This window comes from Pinus tabuliformis, chromosome 9, assembly GCF_031772625.1.
Source record: "Pinus tabuliformis cultivar Carrire ecotype Pingquan chromosome 9, CPIR1, whole genome shotgun sequence".
NCBI lineage: Eukaryota > Viridiplantae > Streptophyta > Pinopsida > Pinales > Pinaceae > Pinus > Pinus tabuliformis.
This window is the reverse complement of record NC_142307.1, coordinates 1,363,532,358-1,363,543,596: the sequence shown is the minus strand read 5'-3', so window position 1 is coordinate 1,363,543,596 and position 11,239 is coordinate 1,363,532,358.

Sequence of the window (11,239 nt, the reverse complement as noted above, 5' to 3'; positions counted from 1 at the left end):
GAATAGAGCCTAGAAAACCTACCCTCACATGTGAAGTACTTCATGATGATTTTCATCATAGGAACATATCTGTCTAGGAGGTAAGAGAAAGGAAAAATCATCCTTCCATTCTTGTGGTTGGGTTTAAGATATGGCTCATAGTAGCAGTAATCCAAATCTACTTGTTTAAACCATTTTTATCCAACATCTAGGATCCCAGTAGTAGTTGATATGATAACAGAAGATATGGTAAAGGTGACACTAGCAAGGGTTGCTTGGTTGTCATGGACGCTGATGATGAACTGTCTGGTCAATTCAGAATGATGTTGTCCTTTCCACCTTCTCACAAAACTCAAAACAGCCCATATGTTTGAAGCTTGTGGCAGTGATGGGATATGCCATGAGTGCTCTAATGTTTGTTGGCTCATATCTGATAATTTTTCCTCCTTTCTTATATTTCCTCCTCTGTTGTGTTTCTTCCTCACTTTGACTTTGGTGTTCTTCTTCTGCCATGATTTATTGCAATCGAAACCCTAGGGAAATGGTAGAATGGAATATGGGTATGGGAAATGTGGAATGATGTCAGGAGAGATGATGAGGAGAAGATGGGGATGTGTGTAATGAGGGAGGTGATATGGGATAGTTGTTAAGTGAAGGGGGAATAGTGATGAAAGCTAGGAAATTTATTTTGAGATGGTGGGAATGTATGACTAGGGTTTGATTTTAGGAATAACAACAAACAACGTAAACCCTAAGTAGGTGAATAATGGAGGGAAGGAGTGAGTAAATTTTCCACCAACCTGATTTGCTGAAGTATATCATGACCAGCTTGGAAACTTGGTGGCGATGGAGGGTTTCTAGCACGTTTTATCTCCTTCCAGGAAAATGTTTAGCGACCTCTACAAGGGCACAGTGTCATTCTAAATAACACTGGGATCTCTGGCAAATGCACAACGACCTTTACAAGAGCGCAACGACCAAGCTGAACACGTCCTCTTACTCTGTTTTGTCCAACTTCACCTTAAAATCGCCAATTTTCTTTTGCTAAGGAGTTGTGAAAGAAGAAGAATATTGCCATCAATGAAAAAGGGGGAGAATTTTAATGTAGGTTGTCATTGATGACAATATAGCAGTGTTTGTGATGGAAAATTCTTTGATACCTAATTTCCCATTGATGCCCATTGATCATAATGCTCATAGTGATGAAAGTTTGATATATGATGATATGATGAGATGGAGGACCCAAGTGGATTCAACAGCAAGAGGTCAATTGTACAGCAAATGATGTAGGAGGTCAATTGAACAGCAATTGAATAACAATTGAAGAGAAATTGAACAACAGAGTTGTGAGAGTGCTAGAGTGCAAATGAGGCTTTCATGAGTGTCTTCAGAGGCTTTATACTTGAATTGACTTTAATTTATGAGTTTGCATACCCACTTTCTAAACTTCTTTGTCATTTTTCAAATTCTCGCTTTAATGCCTTTCTTGACTTTCTGACCCTTTTTTGCTCTTGATAGGTGGATGATGCTTTGATTGAACTGATTTCTTCAATGGTTTCATTTCTTGTAGCAAGGAGACATGCTTGGGCAGCATTGGGAACAGTTATTACATTTGAAAGACATAGAATTATATAATGAAATAAGAATTTCTCTTTACAAATCATCTTCACATGTTGAAGGGATGTTATTTGATCACCCTTTACTCGCTGGTCTTATGCAATGGAATGGAACCTTTGCAACCCTAATGACCTAATGAAACCTTGAAAAACCCTAAAAGACCTAATGAGACCTTGAAGTACTGAATTTCAAGATGACATAATGACCCCAAGACTGATGTGAATGGCATGATAAAAAATAACTTTATGGATGATGTACAGTCAGCAAGATATGAAACTATGCCAGCAAGTAATCACATTTAGGGAAGAGTGATGTTTTTGGACTAGGACTACCATCAATGACTAATTTTTTTTTGCATGACCTAGTGGAATGATGAAAAAATTCTGAGTGGGACACCTAAATGAATATGAAAAGAGAATTTTTGATCACTGATGGCAATATGCAAATACTGACTCTATCACATCGCATACATCAGGCTTCTGATTGCACTTGCATATGGAACATGGGACATGTCCTCTTCCTCTTCTTGTGTCTTGGGACATTGTTCAGCAGATAACTTTACACCTAAAGGAATAGGAATCTTCACCAGTTTACTATCCTACATATTAAACCTTTGTAGTATTGTCTCGACATACTTCCTCTGGTTTAACCAGAGCTTCCTCTTTGCCCGATTTATTTTAATTTCCATGCCCAAAATATAGATTGTAGCACCAAGATCTTTCATGTCGAATTTGAAGGATAATTGGGTCTTCACATCCTGGATAATTTCTTTGTCATTTCCAAACAGCAACTTATCATCCACATATAAGACCAGATAAATAACACAGTCACTGATTAATTTAAAATACACACAGTGATCTTCTTTGCTTTTGGTGAAGCCATGTCCCTGTATAAATGTATCAAATTTCTGATACCATGCATCCTTGGTGATTGTTTTAACCCATACAGAGACTTTTTTAACTCACATACTAATTCTTTCTTACCCTTCACCGCATAGCCTTCAGGTTGCTTCATGTAGATCTGTTCTTCCAGATCCCTGTGAAGAAATGTTGTCTTCACATTCATCTGTTCTACCTCAAAATCAAAGGCAATAGAAATAGATAAAAGTAATCTAAGAGAAGCTACCTTGGAAACAGGAGAAAAAATATCAGCAAAATCAATTCCTGGCACCTAGGAATAACCTTTTGCTACCAACCCAGCTTTGTATTTCTCCACCTTTCCTTCTGTATTCGTCTTCTTCTTGAACACCCATTTTCTTCTAATGGTTTTCCTTCCAGCTGGCAACTCCACCAGATCCAAAGCCTCATTTTTGTGCAAAGATTTCATTTCATCAACCATGGCCTCTTTCCAGATTTTTCCGTCCTCTAAATCTACTACTTCCTTCACGGTTTCGGGATCATCATCAGTAATAGATAAAGCAAAATTTGAACATAAATCAAATGGACTATACCTTTCTGACTTCCTTCTTTCTCAAACTGATCTTCTCACGACCGGAGTTTGTGGCTCTTCATCTTCTGATTCCTCTTCTATTATAGAGTTTGATTCTTCCTCCTTAAGCTCAAACTCTATCTTCTCAGGTTCCTTTCATTGGACTTCATGTTTAATAACATATTTCACCCTCTGAACACCACATCTCGGTTGTACACAACCTTCCATGTTACTGGGTTCCAAAGCTTTTAACCCTTTAAACCATCCTTCTACCCAATAAAGATGCACTTTTTAGATTTACTATCCAGCTTTGTTCTTTTCCCCTTTGGAACATGTACATATGCATCACATCCGAATACCCTCAAATATGAAAGAGAAGCTTTCTTACTAGTCCGTACCTCTTGTTGAACCTTATCCTCCAATGCCAATGAAGGTGATCAGTTACCAGGTAACATGCAGTCTCCACCACCTCCACCCAGAATTCCTGTCCTAACCCAACACCACTGAGCATGCTTCTTTCCCTTTCTATCAATGTCTTGTTCATTCTTTCTACAACTCCATTTTGTTGAGGTGTGTATGGAGTAGTCTTATTTCATTCTATATCCCACACTTCTTACAAAACTCTTCAAATTCCTTCTTGCAAAACACTCCACCGTTATCTGTCCTCAACACCTTTATCTTTTTCTCTGTCTAGTTTTCCACCAGAGCCTTAAATTCTTTAAGCCTATCAAAGACTTCAGATTTCTTCTTCAGGAAATATATCCATGTATTCCTTGAGAAGTCATCTATAAATGATACATAGTACATAGACTTACCCTCTTACCACCAGAGGGGAAACTCACCCGATTCTACTTCCCATATACACAATTCTCACAGAAATAAAAATCGAGAGAGCTATTAGTCATACCTTCTACCATACCTTTACCATGAAGTATTCGAAGGCCCTTCTCTCCAATATGTCATAGCCTTTGATGCCATAGCATGGCATTTTCTCTAGAGACTACTAGAATTTCTGCTCCACTTTCAGGAACCACAGAACTGTTGCACCCATCAATAAGAGTGCTACCTTGCAGCTTGTACAGAGTTCCAATCTAAACTCCCCACATCAATACCAGTGCTCCCTGAACCATCTTGAAGGTATCTTTCTTAAACATTGTTTTTACACCTACATCATCCAGCTTGCTTACAGAAATCAGATTTCTGGCCAATGCAGGAATATGCAAAACACCCGGAAGTGTTCTAATCCTTCCACCTTGTAACTTCAACTTTACTTTTCCATGACATATCATCCCCTAAGAATACATCACAACCATCGTATTTCTCATACTCGCATAACCACTCTCTATGGGGAGTGAAGTGAAAGGATGCAATTGATTCAATCAACCATGCCTCATGATTTACATGTGTACTTGAATAAGAAGCCAAGTACACATCCCCACCTTCATCTGAGGTGGTTTTTCCTCTACAGAAGGAGCATCATCAGATCCCTTTCCTTTGTTAGGAGCTTTAGATTTACTGTCCCTTTTGTAGTGCCCTTCCTTTCTGCATTTCCAGCACACCTTTACAAATTTTCCTGGAGATTTAGATCTCCCTCTAGATTTAGATCTCCAGACTTATTTCTGTTCTGGGAACATCCTCGTACACACAAGGCATCACCATTCTATCTCTCCATATTTTTCTGTCTCATGTCCTTTGTTAACAAGGATGAGATTATTTCATCAAACTGCAAGGCAGTTGCATTGCTACCTATTGTAATAACCAGACTATCCCACGAATCTGGTAGAGAATACAACAAACTAATGCACTTATCTTCAACCAAAATTTTAATATCAACAAATAATAACTGGCTTACCACAGTATTAAATGTGTTCGGATGCTTTTTCACTAAGTCTTCATCTTTCATCCTCAGGTTATACAACTTTTTCCATAGGAATAGTTTATTCTCTAGAGATGTAGATTGGTACAAAGTCCCTAACTTGTCCCACAAAGCCTTCGTCGTAGCTTCCCCTGATACATTCAGTAATACTAAATCTGAGACACACAGTCATATTGTTCTCTTTGCTTTCCAATCCAACTTCTTCCATTCTTCATCGGACACGCCCATTAGTTTTGTACCCATATCCACCGCGATCCACTGATCTTTATCCACCAACAGATCCTCCATCTTGAGTTTCCACAACTCAAAAATCTAACCATTAAATTCTTCGATCTCTGTCTTTCCATTGCTTGGCATCTTCTTTCACCACCAAAATCGATTCCGCAAATCTCCCACTGAACATGGTCTACCATAGGCCCGAGCAAAATCCCTCAGCAACAAAGGCATCCCCTTGAAGCCAAAATAACTCTGATACCAAATGTAGGTTTTAACCCCATGCAAAAATTACTAGCATACAAATTCTAAAAACAAAAAATAAACAATATCGAGAGCATAACACATATACATAGATATTTTCCCTTGGATCCTAAAGTCAGGACTACCAGATTGATTTTTCAATGTGTTCCTTTCAATGTTACAATACATATATATACATGCCGAAGCATCCATTAACCCTGGATTAGAACATAACCATAGTTCCCTTGACTGGATCTACAAAATACCATGGACCGAAAAACCATCGCACCCAAAACCATGTGCGAAAACCATGCACAAAACCATAGGTAGGTTTGCCCACCTAATATAGGGTCCAAAAAAAAAAAATCTCGAGGCGCTGCCCTGGACCCTATAGAGGGGGGATACCGGCCCCCTCAAACCCCCTATGACCCTCCAATGTGCATCAGTGCAACAAAGGGCGGGCTCTTCCCCCCCTCTAATCCCCCAGTTAAACTTCTGGGGCTAGTCGTGGAAAGAATATAACACAACCCAACATTTTTCATGTTTAGAGAGTTTGAAAAAAAACACGGAAAAAGAAAACACCAAAAGGTCCCTTTTCGTAAAGTTGTCTCTCAAGCCCGAAAAGGTAGAAAACAATACTTAAGAGAACCTCTTCTTCATGTCAACCAAGGAGTACCTTTTTCGTAAATAGTTTATACCAGGCTGAAAAAGGGGTAAACGTATACTAGGTAAACGACTTTTCGAAACTATTTACGAGGTCAAAACGAAAAGAGCTCAGCAATCTTTTCGTGTTTTGAGAGTCAGAAAAGAGCTTAAAGTAGACTCCCCATTTTTATTTACTTTAACGAGTCAAAAAGGTAAAAATACTCAGCAATCTTTTCATTTCAATTTTTTACGAGTCAGGAGAAGAGCTTAAACACAACTCCAATTTTGCATCATCACTGGAAAACCATCATCTGTCACTTCAAAAGAAGCATATGTTGGACACCCTATCTATCAGAGGTATAGGATAAATAAAACCATCTTTAAGAAGTCTTTCAACCTCCCCTTTAATGGCAGCTAATTTTCTAGGGTGCACAGGACAAAGTCGTTGACAAACAGGCTTCACGTTATGATAAGTTAGAATTTCATGCATGACTATTCTTGGGTCAATTTCGGGCATCTCTTCGTATGACCATGCAAAAAAATCTCGAAACTCTTGAAAAAGGTGAGTATAAAACTTGATCTCATTAGGAGAACAAGTTACCCCAATATGAACATTTTCAATGATACCAAGTTTAACAGAAATGTCAATAGGCATTGTTTGGGTAATATTACCCATGTTCCCTTCTAATCAGACTTCATGGGTTATGATAGCTATCTAAAGTGGTTGGGTCAGAAAATGAAAAGAGAAATTCTCAAGACAGGTAGACATGACTTCTGGGCCAGGTAAGAACGAGGAATGATGATGAGTATCATTCCAAGGTTCTTCCTCAAGAGATATAATTTCCATGATAGTTTTGTCAGTAGGAAATGTCTCAATTAAGGTATCGGAAGAATCCAAAGAACCAAGCCAAGGGGATTGAGAATACGTGTCAAGAGATGTACTCAAAGTAGTGCGATTAGTAGATACTGAAGCTAAAGCCAAAACAATCTCTACATAAGTAATCTCGGCGGGGCTTAACAGCATGACATCACCCCATGAATCAACATGATCGAGAGGGGGAATGATCCAAGGATCAGACTTAACTGATATCATATTGACTGAGGCAACATTTGGAGGTGGGAGAGGAAAATTACCCATTAAAGCGGGATCTTTGAAAGGTCTAGCCCCCACACTCTCATATGGAGCACCAGTATGCTTCACTTAGGAACATTTCCATCCAAGGAGGAAGAGGCAAAGAAAGAAAATTGGTTGACCGTGAGGATTTTCCCTTGATAAGGAAAATAGGGCACGCGGAAAAGAGAGGAGGCTACACAATGCATAACATGGGTCCAACTCCACTAGAGTAGAAGATTATAGTTAATATTTGCATAAACAATTTCTACTTCTACATTAAGAGTCTTACCTTCCAAGGTAATGGCAAGATTAGGAAGGACACCGAATGGTCAAGAATCGCGTCCATCAAAGGCTTCCAGTGTGTTAGGTGATTGGTTCAAGGTAGGAGAATTGATTGCCTTCCAACAAGACACAGACATGATGCAAGTGGAAGCACCTTCACCAATTACGGTCCTGTGAATCGTCTTTTCATTAATGATCACGTGAATGAGAAAGGCAATCTGATGGGGTAAGCGCGGAACATGGTTTTCCATATCAAAGCAAATGAGGTTGGAACAGATGGATCAACACCTCCAATGGCCGACAGTAACACTTTCCACTGAGAGGGATAGCTTTGAAGGACCTCGGGAGAAGACATGGATGATGGCGCTTGACAGCGGCTCAAGCGTTTGGATTATACGAGGACTTTCACAACACACCTCAAGAGGGTGGTCAGATAGCAGAATCAGGACTAGGTCGTTTTATATGGAGAGGGCTGGAGGTAGATAGGATAGAGGAGGAAGGGGTACTTTAATTCTCTTTTCTTTCCATCGAAGTAGGTGTTTGATAATCTTTAGATCTGGTAGCCACATTTATAAGCATATTCATCATAAACACTTGGGAACCTGCTGAAGTGGAAGACTGAGGTTGGTACACCATCTGGGTCTACTGGGATGGAAAGGGTTCTTTTAAGACAGTTGGGTTCCCTTTAGCAAGCAACTAACTTCAGATCTTCAGGGACAATCTTTAGTATAATGATCCTTGTTTCTAGGAAAACTAGTGTCTTTTCGAACGACTAGCCCTCTAGGTTTGGCAGCTACCCTAGAAACAACAGTTTAAAGAAATTCACAATTTCTTCTATGTATAACAGATAAGAGAAAGACAAAGGGACCAACCTGGAACTTCCACTTATTCCCTTGCTTGATCTCTCTCCCCCTTGACAGAGCTTGCAACTCCTCCCCGTACTTATCCCACTTGGAGAGTACCTGTAGAGACACAGTAACAAAGAACCATCAAAGCATCTTGATCTATTATATCATAAGCATTACAGAATCAGATGTATAATGAACATATAATAGCATTCACAAATAAGAACATTCACAATTACACAATCATATGGAAGAAAACTTGAAGAACTTTATTAAATAGAAGGGAGAATTACAACCCAGTTGTCTGATCCAGCATCATCCTCCCAGCATCAATCCCTCTTCACCTCATGAAATAGCAAGATCACACCAACAATACAATGCTCTTTCCTCAAATACAAACTATCAGCACTTCCTTGCAATTCACAAAATTCCAGCCTCTGGATCTCTTAGATGAGGGATCCATTTATAGATGTGTGCAAGGGTGTGAGTCATCTCTGGGGTTTTGATTAGTTTCATTCCACTTGTTACATTTGGTTCCACTTGGAGATTTCTTGGATCTCTTAATGATCCCTGGGTGAATTCAGAGAGGTAAGTGTCATAGGAGAAGTTTCTAGGAGATTCCATGGGCATCCACTTAGCAAACTGTCTCGGACATTTATCCATCCTTACCCATCACACCCTACAGAAGGCCTAATCAGTATGCATCGCACCTAAGCAGTGTACCAGTCAGTACGCATCGCACCTGGCTAGTGTAATAGTCAATATGGTTCAGTTTGGGCCATTTCTAGATGGTTTTTTCAGGTGGGACTTTTGGGGAATGATGTAATCAGATGACCATGTTCTTTTAGGGTATGAAACAACTCTTTTAGGGGTTGAAAATCCCTAGTTATGGACATATAATATTGGGGTTGAAGAGCCCAAATATGTCTATAACAATCCTCCTCACAGGTGAGGCAAGGATACTTCGGCTTTCTTTGAGAAGAATCCCCAGCAGAAGATTTAGAAGGGCCCTATTTCGTGGCATCAGCTTTGGCATTTCCTTTTCCCTTCTTTTTACCTTTAGAGGTTTTTTCTACTACAGTAGTGTTCGGAACAGGTCCCCTAGGGTCAATTTTGGGGTTAAAAGCCCAAGTTTGGGGGCTAAAGGCCCAAATTTTTTGTAAAGAATGTAAAGTCTTTGCATTTTGTGGCTTTGAAGCGCAAAGAGGTAAGCAGTCAAAAAGGGTTTCCACCCTTAGTTTAGATAGTTGTGTCAGCTTGATGAGATATGCCCTCGGTCCATAGACCATGGGATTGTATAAAAAGGGAATCTTAGAAGAGCCTAAGGCAGCGAAGTCACAAGTTTTTGGTAGAGTTCTGAGTAAGTTTATGGGTCTGTGAGATCTAAGATTGAAGAGTCTTAGCGTAGGAGAGGCTCTACAGCTGAGTGAGCAAAGGCCTAGGGTAGAAGTCCGCAGCTGAGTGTGCAGACCCCTATAGATGTGTGCGCAGGGTAGTCTAAGTTTGTACTAGAAATCTGGATTATCAATAAAGAGAAGTATTCTAGAATTATCTATGTATGCATTCATTTACTTATGTTATGAATGTTACGATCATGTTATGTTGAATACTAAGGTTATGAATTAATGCTATATTGATGCGTGACTCTATTTATTTTACTTTGTCATATGAACGCAAGTAAGAATATCTGTTTACGCGAAGATAATTGTAATGCATGTTAAAGATAACAGATACTTAAGCAAGTCTAAGTAAATACAGAAGTAAGGGTAATTACAGAGGCGTGTAAGTGCCTGATATATCTATTTAGGATCCGCGAAGGACATCAAAGACTTTTTTGAGGCTTCAAGGACGAACAAGAGAAGTACTTTGACAATCCCTAAAGGAGTTATCGGTCTGTGTGAAGGAAGGGTTAGGGAAAATAACCGACATAATTACCATCTTAGGGTGCAAAAACTTGGTTCCTGCATCCCCCCCATACTACTTCGGGTGAGACTTCAGTCTACTCCGTGGATTGATGTCGAAAGGGCCATAGCGTATGGATTTTCTTGGCAACTTAATGTTGAACCTGGGTCAGGGCCCATAAAGCCAACAAGTGGCTTTGTTTTCGAGACCGGGATCTGCATAACGAGATGTGTGATGTTGCATCATTGGAATCCAACTAAGAAGGAGATTGAAGATTAGTTGGATAGAAAAATCCATGAACTCACGACACAAGAAAACAAGAATCCACGATTGACGAAAGAACAGTGGTTGGACAGATATATGTACATAGAGATACACGAAATCTTCTTTTGTTCCTTCCCGTTTGAATTATACGAGTGGATCGTGAAGTTGGCAGATGACCAAGGGAGGTGGAGGTTTGATGGTCTGATTGTCTAGACCCTAGAGTTAGTGCAGAAATTGGAAGCCTCTGAAGATAAGATCGTGTGCGTTGTCGATCATTGGCTCGACCGTATCATAGGGGGCTTTGTGACAGAGTTTGCATTCGATACTTCGGTCAGTTACAGTGAGGCAGAGCACTGCTTCTTTAAAGGGTTGCGAGGTAAGTATTTGAAATTGTTAAATACTTGGATTAAGATGCTCTTATGTGAAAAGCGGGTTATGCAGTTACCTTGATGTTTGGGGCTACATGAAGTGGAAGGAATTTCAGGGACAGAGGAAGAAAAGGCCTTGAATATAGCCCGTTGATTGAGCCTCATCTGAGTGATGACGAGGGAGTAGCACAGGCTATTCATTTGATAAAGAAAAGGTTCCCGTGAATACCTCATCCACCCACACCACCTTCATCTTCACCCCCACTACTTACAGCCTCACCCACACCACCATCACCTCCACCACCATTCAACATGGAGAACTCAGTAAAGCTACTTGTGTTCAAGGGCATGCGAAATGAAGATCCAGACCAGTTTTGGTTCGTCTCGAAGGTTGTATGGGAAGCTAAGGGTATCATAGATGATCAAATGAAGAAATCGACATTGGTTAGTTTTTTGTAGGACC